Raw genomic sequence first — 20,209 nt, forward strand, 5'->3', positions numbered from 1 at the left:
CAATTCTATAATAGGCTGAAATGGAGACAAGACTCCTAAACAAATTAGGTTATGGTCTTCAAACCTTATATAATGGCTCTCTCTTCAGGCTCCCCATAAGTCAGACAGAGAATTCAGTCACTCTCCCATTAGGTCTACAAAAAGGAAAATGGCCAAGTATATAGGTTCTGAAAGATCATACCTGTCAACAATTGGTGTAAGTTTTTAAAAGATATTTTTTATTAAAATTGTTTATGCAAGCCAAATATCAAATAATAAAAACTGGCTCGCACGAGTGGTGGAGTCCGGGTCGATCTCAGAGAATGGGAGAAACACTATATTTCACAGAAAACTAATCTACTCTTTATTACCTTGAAAAATAAAAGAATTAATTAACTAAGAGTGTGACCCTCTGCGGAGGGCTTAAACAAATAAAAATAATTAAGTGCCCTTATTACCAACCCAATGAATCAAATAAATAAAATAAATCCAAAGATAAAAACAAAAGAAAACGGTCTTCAGTGCTCTGAGCTTCTAGTCCCTTCTTATCATCCACTGTTGAGTGTCTCAAAGGACCTTTTAAGGGGACCTCAAAGGGTTCTTTAGGGTCTCGTTTGAGGGCTCACCACGCGTCTAAATGCGTCTCTGCAAAAATAAAATAAAAACTACAAAAAACTAGAGAAAAAACTCACGGTTAATTGAATTAAAATTCAGCAAAACGAGAATCTAAACAATTAATCTAACATGTAACAACTAAATCACTAGAAGATAAAATAACAAAACAAACTAACTGACTAACTACTTTATGTAAAATGTTGAATCATAACTAACCACTACTTGGTTTTAATTACTTTTCAACAAACTCAGACAAATGTTAAAAAACACATGGATTTATGCCTAACTAAATGAACCGTATGAAGATATGTAAATCTGGGCTAACCAATTAACTTTGAAATTCAATTAAACTAATCTACTAAACTAAGGCTGAATTACTCAAATGATGACAAAGCAAAAGGAAAAAAAATAATTAAAAGTAAACAAAGACACCCTATGCGAATTTGTAACAAACTATGATTCCACTAAGTAATTGCAAACCAAATTTGAAACTACTCTAAATCATAGTTTAACTATGCAATGCTATCTTAACTAACTACTAACATAAGTCAATCTACCTAATTCATGACATCAAACTAGATAACAAAAGTTTTAATTTACGCTACCAACTAGAGATAACTAAACGTGAAACAGTTTTAATCATTACGGTATAACATTTAACTATACTAAAAATCATAACTATGCTAACTACTTATTAAAAAAAATCAAACAAACTGCACTACCGAACATGTTAACTCAATCTTTAATAAACTAATTACACGCGGCAATAAAAAAAAAAGATTTAAACTCCAACCTTCTAAACTAATTAACGCATAACAAATCGAGGCTACTGGGCACACTAGTTCTAAAAATTAACGTTTTCATCTGCATAGCTCATTCATGCCAGTCCACGTGAATCGTGTGGTTTTGCTGACCTTTATCATATGTAATCAACTGCAACTCCAGATCACGTTGAACCATGATCCGCTATATGCAACGTACAATCACTGTGAGCAAATTCAACTCTGGGCCGCATAACCCAGACCCAAGAAAAATTTATTGCAGTTCGATTCTCAAGAATCGTGAACTGAACTTTGCGGACCTGCTTGGCTCAAATACCTCAACGTGAACCCGTCAACACAAATACACCTAACCGATCTGCTAATGTTAGAGCTGTTCTGGTCTGATCTGACTCGACCAAGCCAAAATGGAGTCTTTCAAGAGAGATCCAATCCTGACTGCCAGTAATGACAGGTCGAGTGTGTATGTCACGCAGAACCGATCAACGATCGTGCTGTCCTCGAACAAAACAACACACAAAATAAAAGAAAAGACGACTACGAAAAAAAAAGAAAAACAAGTATCAACACACTATCTATAGGGTGCGTATTTAGAAATTAACTACAACAAAATCTAATTTCAAGAAACTACCTAAATGATGCACGACTTCAATATATATTTAACCTAAATGCAGAAACAAAAAAACAAACTATCCTATATGCTATGCAAATGCAGAAAATAAAATATTATATATGTAATGATCCTAAATACTACGGAAAAGGGGAAGAATAGGTTTACCTGAACGGCGATCACACGAACCTTCACCCTCTCTGATGATAGGGATGCGAAGAACCGCCGATGACAAGGGTAAGAAGAAAAGAAAGAAAGAAGAAGAAGGAAGAAAAGGAAAGAAAGCCAGTTGGAGAAGAAGGATATGAGAAAGAGGAAAGAGAAGAGGTAGAGGAGAGAGAGAAGGAGGGGCATGAATCTCAAGAGAGAAAAAATGTCCCCCTCTTCTCAAAGGCGCCTATTTATAATTAGAAGTTAGGGTTAATTAAGTTTTGTTAGAAAAAATTCAGAAAAAGTCAGAGGATTTTGCAAATATTTCAAAAGACTTTATTTTCTAAAAATATTTTCTACAAACCTATTCAATTTTACAAAAAAAAAAACTAAAAGAGGACTCAAATTTGCTGAAATTACGATTTGACAAAAATCAATAAAACTACTAACAAACAAACATTTTTAAACATTTATCGTACATAGTCATGCATGTAAACATGTAACATTATGCATAAAATTATGCATGATCAACGATCAACTGGAGTGCTATGGATTCAGGTAAGACTTCTGCATTAAGTTTTATTTCAGATTTGATTTTAACGGTTTAACACTACAACAAAGCAGTAGATTAGCGACGACCACATTCCGTCACTAATCCGTCGCTAACCATGTTAGCGACGGATTAGCGAAAACGAGGCGACAGTATGCTTACGTCGCGAATATTTCGACGCTAACTGGCGACAGAATTATTCTGTCGCCAGTTCCGTCGCTAATTGCAACGGAATAACGAGCGCTATATTCTGTCGCCAATCCGCCGGTACTAAACGGCGACCATGGCTTGGCGACGGATTTACTTCCGTCACTATGCCGTCGCTAGATTAATATGAATAGCGACGGATGGTTCCGTCGCTAATCCGTCGCAAACACGAAAAAAATTTAAAAAAAATTATTTGAAAATTAAATACCGAGAACTGTACAATTTCTATTTCCTGTACAATTTATATTTCATGTAAATAAAAAACAAACCACACAAAAAATTTCATATAACAAGAATCTACAGCAATTAATCGTTCCACCTTAAAATTAAGAAGTTTAATTATTTACAATTCAACAATTATAATTAGGAAACATAAAAAAAATAGAACTTCTTCAACACAGTCTTCTAATCATCGCCAAGATTTTGTGCGTCTTCTTGTTCATTGTCTTTATCTGTCCCTTCAGCTCCACTACGCTGATTATCGCTAACAGCCTACATAAGAAAAGAACAGTCAGTATTGATAAACAAAATATAATGAAATAAATTACACACTATATGTGATTCTATCATGTGCTCATGTGTGATCTAAGGCAATAAAAAAACTCTATATGTGATTATATCATGCTCATATGTGCTCTAAGGCAGACAAAAAGTTATATATATATATATATATATATATATATATATATATATATATATATATATATATATATATATATATGTGTGATTCTATCATGCTCATATGTGTGCTAAGGCAGTCAAAAAATTGAATATGTGATTATAGCTTGTTCATATGTGTTCTAAGGCATCTAGAAAAACTCTATATGTGATTCTACCATGCTCAGATGTGCTTTAAGGCAGGCAAAAAACTATATATGTGATTCGATCATGCTCGTATGTGTGCTAAGGCAGTCAAAAAATTGAATATGTGATTATAGCATGCTCATATATGCTCTAAGGCAGGCAAAGCAAAAAAATTTATATGTGATTCTATCATAAATGATATATAGCATGTTCATATGTGTTCTAAGGCAGTAAAAAACTCTATATGTTATTATAGCATGCTCATATGTGTGCTAAGGCAGTCAAAAAACTGAATATGTGATTATAATATGCTCATATGTGTTCTTAGGCAGTCAAAAAACTGAATATGTGATTATAGCATGCTCATATGTGTTCTAATGCAGTCAAAAAAACTTTATATGTGATTCTATCATGCTCATATGTGTTCTTAGGCAGGCAAAAAAACTTTATATGTGATTATAGCATGCTCATATGTGCTCTAATGCAATAAAAAAACTCTATATGTTATTATAGCATGCTCATATGTGCTCTAAGGCAGTCAAAAAACTGAATATGTGATTATAACATGCTCATATGTGTTCTTAGGCAGGCAAAAAGTTATATATGTGATTCGATTATGCTCATATGTGTTCTAAGGCAGACAAAAAACTGAATATGTGATTATACCTGAGAGGGACCTGGAATCGAAGATCCCCTATCCTGAACAACGGCCTTGATCTCATTTCGGAGAAAGGGGGCGACGGTGTATTGGAAGTAGTTATTCAGTGATTCATTAACGATCTGGAGTACATCATCACCAGAAAGAATAGTCGGCTGCTTGGAGCTTATGTCGGCGCAAGAAGTCGGTGAGCCGTAACTGGAAGAACCAATAACTGGTGAAGTGTTCATATTACTCCCAAACCCGAACATGCGACCTTTTTTGGGTTCACCTGCTGCAGTCACCCATGCTGTAGGATCAAATGATGGATGCTGAGTAGCGTCATCGCCATATCGCTCTACCATCTGTTGCTCATATGCCTCCTACAAAATAATGTTTAAAGTATTCATTAATAATTAATGATAACATTATGATAACTTGCATATATATTGCAATGATTATTAATAGAATTAATACATACCGTTGTCGTTCTCGCCTTCTCTGATACGAAGACTCCCGTGGTCTTCCGTTTATGTGTTTCTACAAACACATCCTTATATGATACACTGCCTCCTTTTTCTGCTTTCTGCGAAGTTAAATGACAAAAGATTTAGTACACAAGTTTGCAACAATACTTATAAAATTAATATTATATATTGATGAGTTACCATTTTCTTTAGGTGGCTCCCAAATGTCTTAGATCCACCTGTGTGTAGATGGGCTTCGGGCATCTTCGATCGATTTTGTGCAGCCTTCGCAGAGCGATTTCTAAATGCATCTCTCGCCCACTTATCGCACATTTCATCCCAGTAATCTCTCCTGATAGTAATAGGACCATGACCCTTCCACAGTAATGGATCATCTACTACGCCAGATGCTTTTTTTTGTTGCAGTCTTCATATTATGCAGCATGTCTGCAAATCGATTGGCAGTCACCTTCTGTCACACCTTCCTTGCATCATTTTCTTCCACCGTAGTTGCGAAGCGATTCGAAGCCTACAAATATTTTCAGAAAGTTAGTAGACATTGCTTAAATAAATTAAATATGAAACACATTAACTATGAGGAACAACTGTATACCATAAATGAGGACCACAATCTGTCTAACACCTCCTTTGGGTACTCTTTCCATTGAGCAACTGGTCCTGGTAGATGTTGAAGAAGTGAATTCCTAATCTCCCGTACTACTTCTTGTGGCTCAAACCTCGTGCTGCACATGAATTGTTACACAGTAAATATCAATATAAAATATTTAAAAGATATGCAATAATTGAAAACAAAATACTTACGGTCGATTATCAATATACACTATTCGAATGAGTCTTCTTGTGCCAGCCTGAGAAGACCCTGTTTCTTGTGTTGGCTGTTGACTTGTGTGATCAACTGGTGTAGGTGGGTCGTGTACAGGCGCAACATCATCTGTAAAAAAATACATTAGAAATTCTCAGAATGCGCATTTGAACTAATCAAGCATCCAATTAGTTATATGATATACCTATCACAGGAGCCCGTGAAGATGAAGGCTGAGTCTGGCTACTACTGGATGAGCGACCACTATAACCTCCACGAACCATATTCTAACAAATAACATATGCCATACAATACATTCAAATAATTCACATCAAGTATTACAATGCATTCAAGTCATTCACATCAAGCATTGCAATGCATTCAAATAATTCAAATCATTCACATCAATCTGATTGATAGTAATCATTGTCTTCAGCTAACTCATGCGTAACATCGTGACCATGAGCGAAGTCATAGACATCATCTGATTGATAGTAATCACTGTCTTCAGCTAACTCATCTTCCTGTAACTGATCATACTTGGGGTATAGTTTGGATTTCACCTTGCAAACTGCCCACCATTCATTTCTATCTGACTTTTTTATACTCGAATATGAAGTATAATAAACTTGTTGAGCTTGCGAGGCTAATATGAATGGTTCATATGTTCCAAACCTGGATTTATGATTCACCTCCACAATGCCTGAAGCTTTATCGAGTCTTGTTGCAGTTGGATCAAACCAATGACACTTGAATATCGTAACCCTGTTATTCATGCCTAAGTAAGTCAACTCCATTATTTCCTCTATAACACTGTAGTAATCATGTTCATTTTCACCGTAGCTGCTACCCTTGACACACACGCCACTATTTATCGTTGATTTGTTTATACCGTAGTCTTTTGTATGGAATCGATAACCATTTACGATATACCCGTTGTAGCATTGCACAACTTTGGTCGGACCATTTTCTAAATCACATATTCCTTGATCTTTAATATCACCATGGGGAACCTACGCACAGACATAAACAATGATTGTGATCACGATCAATTAAGTAACTTAGTGTTGTTTATAAGTACAAAATTTATGTTAGCTTCTTTACCAACTGTTTCAACCACTCCACAAACTTAGTTTCACGTTCTTTTTGTACTTCTGCATCAGTGAGATGTGAAACTTCGCTTTGCAACTCCAGATCAAATCGTCTGCAAACCACAAATACTTATATTACCGAGCCATGTATCCACATATAGAACATAAAAGGATTTATAATTGAGTTGCATATACATATACTTACTCGATGTATGGGTCGATCGCTGAGCAATTAAAAAGAATATAGATGTGTGCTGCATCTTGCTCTCGATCTGTCAATAGCCTTGATCGGCAACTACCAAATGCATGCCCAAGTGGTTGAAATATCGACAACTTGTCAGCTACAGTTACTTGTTCTCCATCATCGTTACGGGGCGGGCATGTGTAACGTGTTGGAATATGAGGTTCGAAGTACATAGATGAGAAATTTGAAATCTCTTCTAAAGTGTACGCCTCACAAATAGAGCCTTCTACTCTGGCTTTATTACGAACCTTTTTTTTTAGGTCGAACATGCATCTGACAATAATATACATTTCAAATTTTAAATATTTGTCATTAAAGAGACAAATATAAAAAAACATATACCTTTCAAATGGGTACATCCATCGATATTGCACAGGGCCACCAACCCTTAGTTCATATGGCAGATGTATGATCAAATGTTCCATAACATCGAAAAATGCTGGCAGAAATATCTTTTCTAGCAGACAAACAGTGGTGATAACAGAGTCCTCGAGATTCTTTACATCTGATACAACGACCTCCGATGCGCACAATGTTCTGAAAAATCCACTCAACTCAGACAATACCCCCATATAGGTTTGTCTAACATATCATGGAATGCTAGGGGTATCAATCGTTGCATAAAGATATGACAATCATGACTCTTCAACCCATATAACTGTCCATCGTCAATCTTCACAGCCCGAGCAATGTTAGAGACATATTCATCTGGAAATCTCAGTTGTCTCAACCATTGACATACATGTTTTATTTGATCAGGTCCGAGCACGTACTTCGCCTTTGGTTTCAGTACTTTGCCATTATACTCTTTGAGTTCCAATTCTGGTCTTTTACATATTAATTTTAAATCCATACGGGCCTTCGGATTATCCTTCGTTTTTCCTTTAATATTCATTACTTTATTGAACACATTATCAAACACATTTTTCTCTACATGCATCACATCCAAATTATGTCGTATCAATAGGGTCGGCCAATACGGTAGTTCCCAAAAAATAGATTTTTTCGTCCAATTGTGATCCTTCCCAAATCTACGGAAGGGTGTAGGACTGCGGGCATCTGTTAATACATCTGGAAAGTATTGCAATCTTCTTAGAATCTCTATGCTGGACAATCTTGAGGATGAACCTTCCGTTTCAGTTATGCCTGCTTTAAATGCATTCTTTTGACGTCGGATCGGATGATCGCTGGGTAGAAATCGACGATGGCACTCAAACCAACAAGGCTTCCTTCCATGCCTCAATCTAAAAGCTTTGGAATCCTCCATGCAGTACGGACAAGCCAACCTCCCATGTGTGCTCCAACCAGATAACATACCATATGCAGGGAAGTCACTGATTGTCCATAGAACAGCGGCCTTCATGTTGAAATTTTGTTTTTTGTGGGCATCATACGTGGTAACACCGTCATCCTACAGTACTTTTAGTTCATCAATCAATGGCCTTAGATATACATCAAGATTTTGGCCAGGTGAGGTCGGACCAGGGATCAATAGAGACAAGAAAAGATTTGGACGTTTCATACACAAGCTTGGTGGAAGGTTGTATGGAGTTACAAATACTGGCCAGCATGAGTATGGAGTTGATCTACCCCCAAATGGATTAAATTCATATGTACATAGACCGAGTCTAACATTTCGCACTTCCATTGCGAAGTTCTGATGAGTACGATCAAAGTGCTTCCAAGCTTCAACGTCAACAGGATGCGTGATCTTGTTTTCATCGTGTCAAACTTTATTTGCATGCCATCTCATGTGTTTAGCTGTCCTTGAAGACATATACAATCGCTGCAATCCAGGAGTGATAGGAAAGTAGCGGAGCGACTTGTATGAAACTTCTTTTGATCTCGTGCTACCATTGCCTCTTGTCTTTGGCTTGAACCGAGGATGCCCACATGACGGGCATGATATGTCATTTTCCTGATCCTTGAAATACAATATGCAGTGATTTGGACAAGCATCAATCTTTTTGTAACCCATACGTAGAGCGTTGACCATAACTTTCGCACGATAGAAATTTTGTGGCAATTTCTCATCTTTGGGCAACATACTCTTCACAATCATGCACAAACGGTCAAAACATGATTGACTCAAATTATACTCGGACTTCAAATTCATTAGTTGAAGAACTACAGACAAGATAGTGTGACTCTCATAACCGTTCGAAAGTGGCTCATCAGCATCTCTAAGTAAATCATAAAATCTACTAGCTGCATCGTTTGGTGATTCTTCATCTACGGCAGTTCTTACATCACTAGAACTCATAGCAGAACCCAGTTCTGTTCCTGCGGCATCAAATATCAAATCCGTATATGGATTATCGTGCACCATATTCACCTGTGCATCAAAATCGTTTCTAAATTCTTCTCCATGAAACATCCAGTTTTGATAATCACTCACAAAACCCTTCCTGTATAGATGATGTCTAACGCTATGAGGTTCTACAAATCGATTATTCTTACAAATCTTGCAGGGACATCTAATCTGACTTGTAGGATCCACTGTACTGACACTTGTCGTTGCAAATTCAATAAAATTGTCAACACCATCCATATATTCATGCGATAACTCATTGTTCACTATCCTACGATACATCCATTCACGGTTTGCAGTCATTCTGTCGTATGATGTTACGAATAGTATCCTAACGAATTAAAAAAAAACAATCAGAATGCTACGATGAAGAAAATATCAAATTTATCATGCAATATACTATGTCAAACAATAACAAGAATTTTGATGCATGCATTGATAACTTAATATTTTCATGTGCAAACTATTAATGACACGATACAATCATTTGAAGCATGCTTTTTTTATAAAATTTCACATGGAAGTCAAAATCAAATTGAAAGTAACTATATGCAAGCATGAATACAATTACATCAAACATTGCAATACATCGTAATCATTTATATCAAACAAATGGCAAACATGTACCTGCAGCAAACACACTTCAATATCTCACTAACTACTACCATGGACTCCGTACTCCAAAAATAAGAACACTTCCATAATCATACATTAAAATCATGCTCAGCATGATCTCCGAACTCCAACAAAGCAACCCTAAATATCAACAACTAAGTGAGTGTGTGAACAATAAAGTGTTACATCTAATAAATTAAATAACATGTGATACGCTTGCATCACTTACTCACCACGGGTATTTATCGGATTTGCATTGTTTTTGTCATTTACTTACCACAGGTGGCTGAGCACGAGTTGGTTTCGTTGAAAAATCTGCACAAAAAAATACAGTTTTAAAAAAAACTCGCCACAAAGAAAAAGGAAGTTGTTCCGACAAGGGGTCGACTCCCCTTCTGTTCCGGTAGAGGGTCGACCCCCTTACGGAACATAGGGGGTTAACTGACCCCCAGCCTTTCCGCCAGTGAGTCGACCCCCTGTCGGGGTCGACCTACCGGAAAGGCAGGGGGTCGACCCCCTGCCGGGGTCGACCTGCCGGAAAGGCAGGGGGGTCGACCCCCTGCCGGAAATGCAAGGGGTTAACCCCCTGCCTATTCCGGCATGGGGTTAACCCCCTGCCGGAAAGGCAGGGGGTCGACCCCCCATGCCGGAAATGCAAGGGTTAAACCCCTGCGTTTCCGGCACGACAGAGGGTTAAACCCCCTGCTGGAAACGCAGGGGTTAAACCACCTGCGTTTCCGGCAGGGGGTCGACCCCCCCTGCCGGAAACGCAGGGGGTCGACCCCCCCTGCAGGAAACGCAGGGGGTTAAACCCCCTGCCGTAAAGGCATGGGGGGTCGACCCCCTGCCGGAAAGGCAGGGGGTTTAACCCCCTGCCGGAAAGGAAGGGGGTTTAACCCCCTGCCGAAAAGGAAGGGGGGTTTAAACCCCCTGCCGTGCCGTCATCCCTTTACGACACGGCAGGGGGTCGACCCCCCTGCCTTTTCGGCAGGGGGTCAACCCCCCCTGTCGGGGTCGACCTAACCCCTGCGTTTCCGGCAGGGGATCGACCCCCTCTGCCGGAAACGCAGGGGGTCGACCCCCCCTATCGGAAATGCAGGGGGTCGGCCCCCCCTGTCGGAAAGGCAGGGGGTTAAACCCCCTGCGTTTCCGGCAGGGAAAGGGGTTAAACCCCCTACCGTAAAGGCATGGGGGGTCGAGCCCCTGCCGGAAAGGCAGGGGGTTTAAACCCCCTGTCGTGCCGTCATCCCTTTACGACACGGCAGGGGGTCGACCCCCCTGCCTTTCCGGCACGGCAGGGGGTTTATCCCCTTCTTGAAACGCGTAGGGCGGGCGAACCTGTCTCCGGCGAGGCGACGGTCGGTCGGCGGGGCGACGGTCGGTCGGCGGGGCGACGACTCGGGCGTAACGCGGGGCAGCAGGCGACGGGGCGGCGCAAGAAGGCGTCAGGCTGCGTAGGGAGGGCGGGAGAGAGGAAACAGGAAAAGAGGGAAAAGGGTTCTGATCAGATTTACGCGAAAATTAGCGACGGATTGACGACGGAATTATTCTGTCGCTAAGCCGAAGTAAATATATACAACTCCTTAGCGACAGAATATGTTTGTCGCTCACGGCGTCGCTAAGTAGCGACGAAAAAATACCGTCGCTAACCGCAGCATGTTGTTGCGACAAAACTGGTCCGTCGCTACGTAACGACGGACCATTTTCCATCGCTACATCTGTGAATATCACGAAACGTAGTGACAGATTAGTGACGGTCGCTAAGTCGTCGCTAATTGGCGACGGAAAAATGCCGTCGCTACTATCCGTCGCTAATTAGCATTTTTCTTGTAGTGTAATGAGAACATAGATTCGATCTTTATTTTGGTTTTCGGTGGATTAATAAATCCAACAAAGGCGTCTGGAGCGAAGAGGGTGGGGAGCTCATCAGTGGCGATGGAGGAGGATTCTTGGATGTTGGCAATGAGGAGGTAGCGACAAGGGATGGGTGGTGAGGTGGACGCAAGGGCGGAGGAGGTGCCAGGGAGGAGGTCCAAGCAAAGTCTTTTTTTAACGAAATAGGGTTAACGTCGTTAACCCTTTCTGATGCTTGCATCAAAACTTACAGATGGATGGTGCATATCGTCGAATGAACTATCTAATTATTTTACACTACATTATGTGATACAAAACATATCTAGAATATCTTTGCTACCACTTAACAAGCGAGTATAGGCTTGGATCAGTTCAAATACTATTGCGTCTAGCTTGGAGACTATATTTTTTCTATAAATGAGTTTGCTTGATCTTGCTCAAGAGGTCTAGAGATTTAAACCTATTACTTTGGTTCTGAAACAATGTATTCTTTTGTAAACAAGCCAGCTCGAACTTCACTTGTTTAGCTCAAGCTGGAGCATGGCTTGACTTGCCACAAACGCAAGCTGAGTTTGAACACTTCATGTTATGTTCCTTGAGCTGTTTACCAAGGGCAAGTTCTTAGCTTCTCATATTTAACATCAATAATCTCAAAAGAGGACCCTACCGCTGGAATATTCATTCATGACCAAGGTACTTCTCATGCAAATAATTTTCATTTATATATCTTATCAAACTTTTTTGTTTTTTGGAGATTTTAAAAATTCAGATCTGCATCTCTTATTTTCTGCATAGATCTGTCCTTCGGCATTTTTATATAATTATCAAAACTTTAAATGGGTTATATGCAGTTAAGAAATAAACATGTGGCCACTATATATTTAGAAGTTAATTATTGTAGAAAAAAAGGAAACTTAACTGTTTATTCTTTATGTGTCAAATTTGATAATTGAGAGCACTATAAACGTGCACGTAACTTTTTAATACACTAAACACAGGACATGCATGTCTCTTGATAATTTCTTTTCTTTCAAATGTGTGGATATAAATATATAATAAAGGATGTTGTCCCTTCACTTTTATTTTATTTTATTTCAAGTAGTTTATTACAAGCTTAACTTTTTCTAGGAACAGATAAACTTGCATAATATTTGGAAATATCTTGTGAATAGGACCTACCCACTGTTCATATGGGGGGCCCATGACTGCTTGATCCTTATCCATTCTTTAAGTATTGAAGTAAAGATAAGTCAACCTCAGAGAGAGAGAGAGAGAGTATGTAGAGGTCACTTGATTTCAAGGAAATTGTTTTGGATTAATGGACAAATTTTACTCCCAATTTAGAATGTGTGAAGCATGTGCCTTTTTCCAAAACCTAGCAAAACATGGGAAAGCTTTTTGAACTTTGCTTTTTAATAAGTGCTTTAAGGAAAGAAGAGGGACTTTTTTCTCCCAAAAAAAAAAATCTCCAATAATTTTTTATTTGTTGCATAAAAAAAATGTTTACTTGGGTAAAAGTACACTGGGAAAAGTTATATGAGGTAAATAATTCTTCCCGTCAAAATTTCTCTAAAGAAATGCAGCTTGATAGCAATGCAGGTAGAAATGTGACATTGGTTCTCTCAATTGAGAACCGTCCATACCTCAACACACCCATACTTACTGACAGGTCATATTGTATATAACCTATTTATTGATTATATTCAATCCCAATCACACTTCTCACTTGATGGAGATGGTGTGTACCCAACTCTCACATTTTTCAAGTGAGATGCATAGTGATGCAGCACATTTTAATGGACACCAAGAGGACGTGTTGAAGACACGTTCAGGAAAGAAATACCATCGAGCCCGAATACGAAAGCCAAACTCGCGGCAGGATTGAACCAGCCCCGCAGGACAAAAACCTTATTTTTGGGCTTTCGAAATTTATTTTTAGCAATTCTATATATTATTTTTGTCTGAAAACTATTTTTTGAGTATCTAGAAAAAAATTTAGGATTTATGGTAATTTTTGCAGTTCGAAATTCTAATATTTTTTTATTTTTCTCGATTTTTCTAATTAGTATATTCATTTAGGCTATTGGAGTTGCTAATTAGAATTGGGAGCATCATTCGGGAGGACGGTGAGACATTGACCAGTTGCTGGTCCGCCCGTGTGCTTGTGTTGGAGCTAAGAAACAAGGAATACTTTTGGGCCAGCGTTTTTTATCGCCTGAGCTAAAGGCTTATTTCCCTTCTTGGCCAATACCTTTTCTTTTTTATTGTTTGAAATTGCTACATGTAGACTGTTATGCAGTTTTAGGCGCATAGACTGATTCCATTGTAATATTCGATTGTTCTATATTGATTTTTAATTGGAATCTGTTTTTTATTTTTGTCAATTTAAACTGTTAGTATTGTTGTTTAGGACAGGTTTTATTTGTTCATCAATTTTGTGTTAGAGTTTTAAGATAAACGTTGTTTGCGGGCCGTTTGAGGGACGCTCACCAAGTGTTTGGTGAAACGTCCCCACGAACCAACAATACCTGTTTGGTTGAATCATTTGAAATCTATTTTTTTTTAGTTTGAATATTTTCTTGTGTGGGTTATTGTAATGGATATTGAATCTTAGTAATCGATCCATATCTCATTTTAGTAGTTTAGTATAATTGAGATTTTCTTTCTTAATTGATGTTTATCAATAATAGTTGATTGAGTATACTAGGTTTAGAATTATTTTCCTATAAATATGAGGGCTTAAGAGGTTTAGAAGTCAATATCATACTTGAATTTCAGAAATTGTTTTAGTTTATTCTAATTATTTTTTGTTTTTGTTAATTTACAATAATTTGTGAATTATTTTTCAGTACTTTCTTTGAATTTTGTATTTTCTCTAAATAATTCATAGTGAATTGGATTTTCTCGTAAATCAAGCCCCACCTAGGGATGGCAATGGACCGGGGTGGGGGACAGGGTCTCCACCCCCACCCTGTCTCAAGATTAGAACCTCCATCCCCGCACGGGGATGGATTTTAACATCCACCCCCGCCTTCATCCCAGTTTCATGTCCTCCATCCCCGGTTCAAACGGGGATGAGGCAGGGTGGGGGCCGTTTCCCCGTAGTCTATTGCCATCCTTTAAAAGGATTGGGGATTGGGGATGGGGCGGGGCTAGGCAGGGGTGGGGAAAAGTGTAAGTCCATCCCTGCCTTCATCCCTGAACGGGGAAGTATTTTAACCTTTGTCCCTGCCTCCATCCCCGTTTCATACCTTTCATCCCCGGTCCAAACGAGGTGGGGGCTCAGCTTTCCCCCAGTCCACTGCCATCCCTAGCCCCCACCTGTTTACATCATTTTCTCACACCCACACATATATCAATAATGTGTGCCGCCATAATGTTGGCAAGGGAAGCAGATCAGGTGATGCTGAACATGAGCGTTTTAGCTCATACCCACATCTCGTGGCCATCCGATTTGTATTTTAAAAAGCTAAAAAGTCAACAAAACCACGTGGCATTCATCCAAAATGCAAACAGACGGCCACGATGTTGGCACTAGCAAAAACGCTCATGTTCAGCATGACCTGATCTGCTTCCAGTAACAAAAGGTTTGTGATAAACTTGTGGGGGACATTATTGCATGTAAGGTTGAGTGGTGAGCATGGGGTTGGCGTCACCAAGACGTTGAAGTAACCAAGGAGATGAGTGTGGTAGATAGGGTTTCTGATTTATTCAAGCTGGTCGGCTGCATATGGACGTTGGTGTGGTACCAAGTCAAAAGCATATGTCCCCACTTTTCTATCCATATGACGTCTCTCTCTCTCTCTCTCTCTCTCTCTCTCTCTCTTTGGTGTTAGGAGTTGGAAACTGAATGAGCTCATCTCTAACCACTCCATGTCCTCAACCCAAGTATGCAATCATCAAACCAATGAACGCCATTTAGTGAGAGAAAAAGATGCAAAAGTTGACTACAAAATTCAATGAAAGCAAAGCAATTTTTTATTTTTGAGAGGAATGAAAGCAAAGCAAATAAGCACTAAAGAAAATTAACGACACTAATAATCAATCTTCATTTTCTAAAGCTCTTTTCTGTTTTTGAGGGGGGAAGGAAAACTTCATTTAGAAAGAGGATTTCTTAAAGCTCTTTTCAGTCCTCTATTTACAGAGAAGAAACCTTGAGGGTGCATTTGAATGCAATGAATCTGTAAGGAGACTCTTGGTCATGTTAATTAAGGCATAGGGCCTACGCCTTGATCCGACCCCTTTCAAGCGACAGATTTTGGGATTGTGTGTGTGTTGAGGATGTTAAACTGCAGATCCTCGCATCTTAGTGCCAAGTATCCCTGGTTTCAGATCTTGGAACTCACTGTTGGATTCAGATTTAGATGGGGTCTCAAAAAAAAAAAACAAAAAATCCACTAAAATGGTGGGCCCATTAATTGTAATTTATGTGTTTTACGAAGGTTATAATCCTCATATTAATAGTAGTTTTAATGTTATTTAGCGACTGCACAAGTAACCTATATACATGGTTATTGAATTAATATGGCATTATTCTCAAAGTTAATGGTAGAATTAATTCAATCCCTAATTGTTGCTTATATAATGGTCTTGTCATGGAGAGGGTGTTGCGTGTGCACCCCCAGAACATGCACTGTAGCATCGCGTGGCGCTCAGTGGGGGTGTAGGGGGAGCCCTCCCCCGTACACCCCACTGAGCACCACGCGGCGCTTAGTGGGGACTCTGTGTTCCTAGGGTGAACATATAACCTGCCCACCTTGGCATGGGATTGAAATCAAGAGGTATGGTTTAAGGGCAGGTTGGAAAATCCTAAGGCTTGGAAAGGACTAAAATAGTTTAGTAGGTAGGGATGGCAGTGGACTGGTGCAGGAGCGGGAGACAAGGTCTCCACCCCCGCCCCGTCTCAAAATTTTGCCTTCCATCCCCCCATAGGTTTTGCTTTTAATAACCTCTTTCATTCTCAGTTCAAATGGGGCAAGGCGGGGTGGGGTTCTGTTTCCTCCATCCTTCCACCATTGCCACCTTCCCCAGTTAGATGAATTAGATGAGAGAAATAAAAGCTTGTGCAGCTCGTTAGAAGAAGAAGAGAGGAGAGATTCGAGAAAGAGTTTTAGGTTAATATATATATATATATATATATATATATATATATATATAGTTAATTTCTTTAACAGGGATCGGAGATGAGGCAGGGTAAGTCCATCTTCACACGGGTTTTGATTTTAACCTCCATCCCCGGTCCAAATGGGGCGAGGTAGGGCGGAGCCCCTGTCCACTGCCATCCCTATTAGTAAGGTCAGAGAATATGTGACTTATCAAGGTTAGAGGTTTAAAAAGTGATTTGATATCTTCACCGCCCATTGCTTCATCACGACGTTATGTGGACGGTAAAGATGCCAACTCACTTTTTTAAAAGTGTCTTGACAGATCACTTGATCTTCTCTTGTGGTTTAAGCCCTCTATTTAGCGCTCATGTCCTGTGATTAGTTGCTATGGATTTCTGATACAAGCCTTTCCCCCCAACCCCAACTAGAGAGGCCAGCGGATTTCCTTTATTTTGGGATATCAAATCGGAGCTTTTGAGATCAGATCTTTTGTGGGCCCCCATTCTAGATGGGAAATTCGATCGATCCACGTCTGCGGATTTTAGGGTGCACTGCAAGTACACACCCTAAATAAAACCCTAATTCTAAATATGAATCTAATGTAAACCTAACATTGAATACAATTTTAAAATGCCAACCAAGAAACAAATATAATCAGTGGATTGAATCTCTCACCAACCTAGAACATAGAGCGAGTCAAACCCCATCTCTAGTCCCATTGACATTTGAGTCCCGTGTGAGCGTTGACCACCATCGGAGGCTGGTGGTGGGCAAAACCCGGCCGGCTAATGGACCGGGCCAGGCTGGGCCAAAATCCCAATTCAGGCCGGCCCACCCATTAGGCCCATGGGCCGGGTATTATATACAATATGTATATTATATTATATACATAATATATATTTTATGTTATATATATAGAAAAAACTCGTAACTTCGAACGGGTTTAACGCTGGACACGCTTTTATGTTACCGCCACTAATTGTCGTGTTTCAATAAAAAAAAGTCTGTCGTTGATCTGTGCACAATCAACGGCAGACGTTCGTCTAATCACAGTGGACGATTTGCTCATCCACTGTTACGGTTACTCTCTCTCTCTCTCTCTCTCTCTCATAGAGAGAGAAGCCAGTAACAGTGAACACACAAAGTGTCCACTTCTCCGCTGCTGATTCGCGCACCGATCCGGATCAGCAGCTATAAAAAAAAATTGACGTGTTTTAAAGAATTAGCAGCTGTTGTGACCAGCATTAGCAGCGGTCACTACCGCCGTTAATACTCTAGATTTCATTAAATCAGACGAGCCAGGCCCATCCACTGTTACGGCCTCTCCTATACATATACACACACGCCGCGGGACGGGCCATGTGCCCCGGTTCGAGGCGAGCCCGGCATGCGGGCCGCCCGGGCGGATTAAACGATCGTCTGATTTTTCAATTCTTTCCGGTATTGGCGATGATGGCTTTTGACTTTTCTGTTAAAGACGAAAATATTCTCAGAGCCCCTTTCCGCATGTACATTTTACAAAAGGGGCATGGTACTCTCGTAAAAACACCCTTTTCACTCGGATGATTCAGTAGGAAAAGACAAAGATACTTTATGGATATTTTCGTCATTTCATATCTTCCCGGTTATCTGGCATGCTGCCTTTCCGGCACGTTGATATCAAGAATCAGGTGGCCCTTCTAGAAGCGGTCGAGGGTTCTAGGCTTCTAGCCTTCCATCAAAAGACGAACATGTCCCTTAATTTTCCATGATTACGATCCTATCTTCTCCACGGGAGTTTCTACCAGCCGACTTCATCAAAATGGTAAATGACGTAACTACCCTCGTTTAGTGCCAGAAGTTGGGTCGAGAATGGATTGTGTTGATCGGACCTGCAACCCAAACCCGACATCTTGTTCTTGAACATAGATCTTGAATTATAATCTGAATGTGTAATTGGATCCGATTCAGAGTTTTTGATCTATATTTGGATCTGAATAAAATCCGATCCATTAATACTTTTGCATGTCGCGGAAATAACACTTTCTTTTTTCCTCAGGTTCGGGTACTACCGTATAGAATTCAGATTCAAATTTTACTCTACTTCGGTGGATCTTATTTGGATCCGAATCCAAATTCGAATCCATTGCTTACAAATCAGAATTGGATTTCAGTCAACCATGACCCGACCCGTAACAGATCCATTTGTGCCTTTTGCTACAAGTCCACACCCGGCCACTGTTTCAACCATGCCTCTGAACTGGGTCCGCAACATCCCAACATATTTCCTGATCAAGGGCGCAACTGGACCCCAAGTTGTTCGTGGACCTTGTTTGACCCTGGAAACTAATTTGCTCAATATGGTTCCGCAAGTAGTGGGATGCTCCTTCCGTACCCAACCCGTTGAAGCTGCTGCTTAAAAAATATAAAGGTTCTCAATGGCTCGGATATGATCCAATCCTGACCCTTACCAAATCCAGTAGGGTATGGTTTGTGAAATTTCATACCAAACCTGAGCCCAACCAAATTCTGATTACTAGTCATCGGCCGGATCTGATTAATGTAGTCGTTATAGGACCACTGGATGGTTTTTTTCCTATGGTAGATCCAGTCTGATATGGGTTCAATGCCATAGAGTCTGATCCAGGTTTTGGTAATGCTCGGACCCTTAGACAATTCTACAGTTGAAATGAGCATAATTACCAGGAAACTAAATGGATACGAGAAGCGATGTGTGAAGCGAAAGCAGAAAAGCGGGATAAGGGTTGTGAAGTGATTATCCACACACATGAGAAATCTAAAGGAAACACATGAAAAATAATATAAGGTATGGAGGAAAGCAAAATAAAAAATAACGAACATAAATATAAAACTACAATAAAACCAAATATAAGCTTGTTATAAAAAAAGTTATTTTTTTTTATATGAAAAACTTAAAAAGATAGCGAGAAGTAGATGAAAAATGAAGACTAAAGAGGATATAGTCGTCATTATAAAGTAAGTTATTACCCTTTTAGTCATAGCGACGCAGCCTTTTCTAAAGCCATAGAGACCAGAAGGCAAAAGGTTAAAAAATAATAGGTGGGCCCACTCACTGTGGGCTCCACTAGTGCAACGTGTCACGATCTGGCTACTTAACGTGTTGTTTTATCCTGAACCGTCCATCCGACGTTCCAGGCGGCGGTCAACGACCTTATTGACCTGTCTTGAAGGTGGCTGGGTCAACACGAAACCCAACTTCTTCTTTTTTTTCTTTTGTTTTTTGACAAAGAAAGCTGGGGTTAAGCAGACCCTACCAGTAATACAACCATACCATTTGGGGTTCGAACTTGCAACGTCCCAACGAAAGGTGACTTACACTTACTGCTCCTGCCAGATAAGCGGAGCCC

The sequence above is a fragment of the Nuphar pumila genome, chromosome 2 (assembly GCF_984573655.1).
Source record: "Nuphar pumila chromosome 2, dmNupPumi1.hap1.1, whole genome shotgun sequence".
Lineage (NCBI taxonomy): Eukaryota > Viridiplantae > Streptophyta > Magnoliopsida > Nymphaeales > Nymphaeaceae > Nuphar > Nuphar pumila.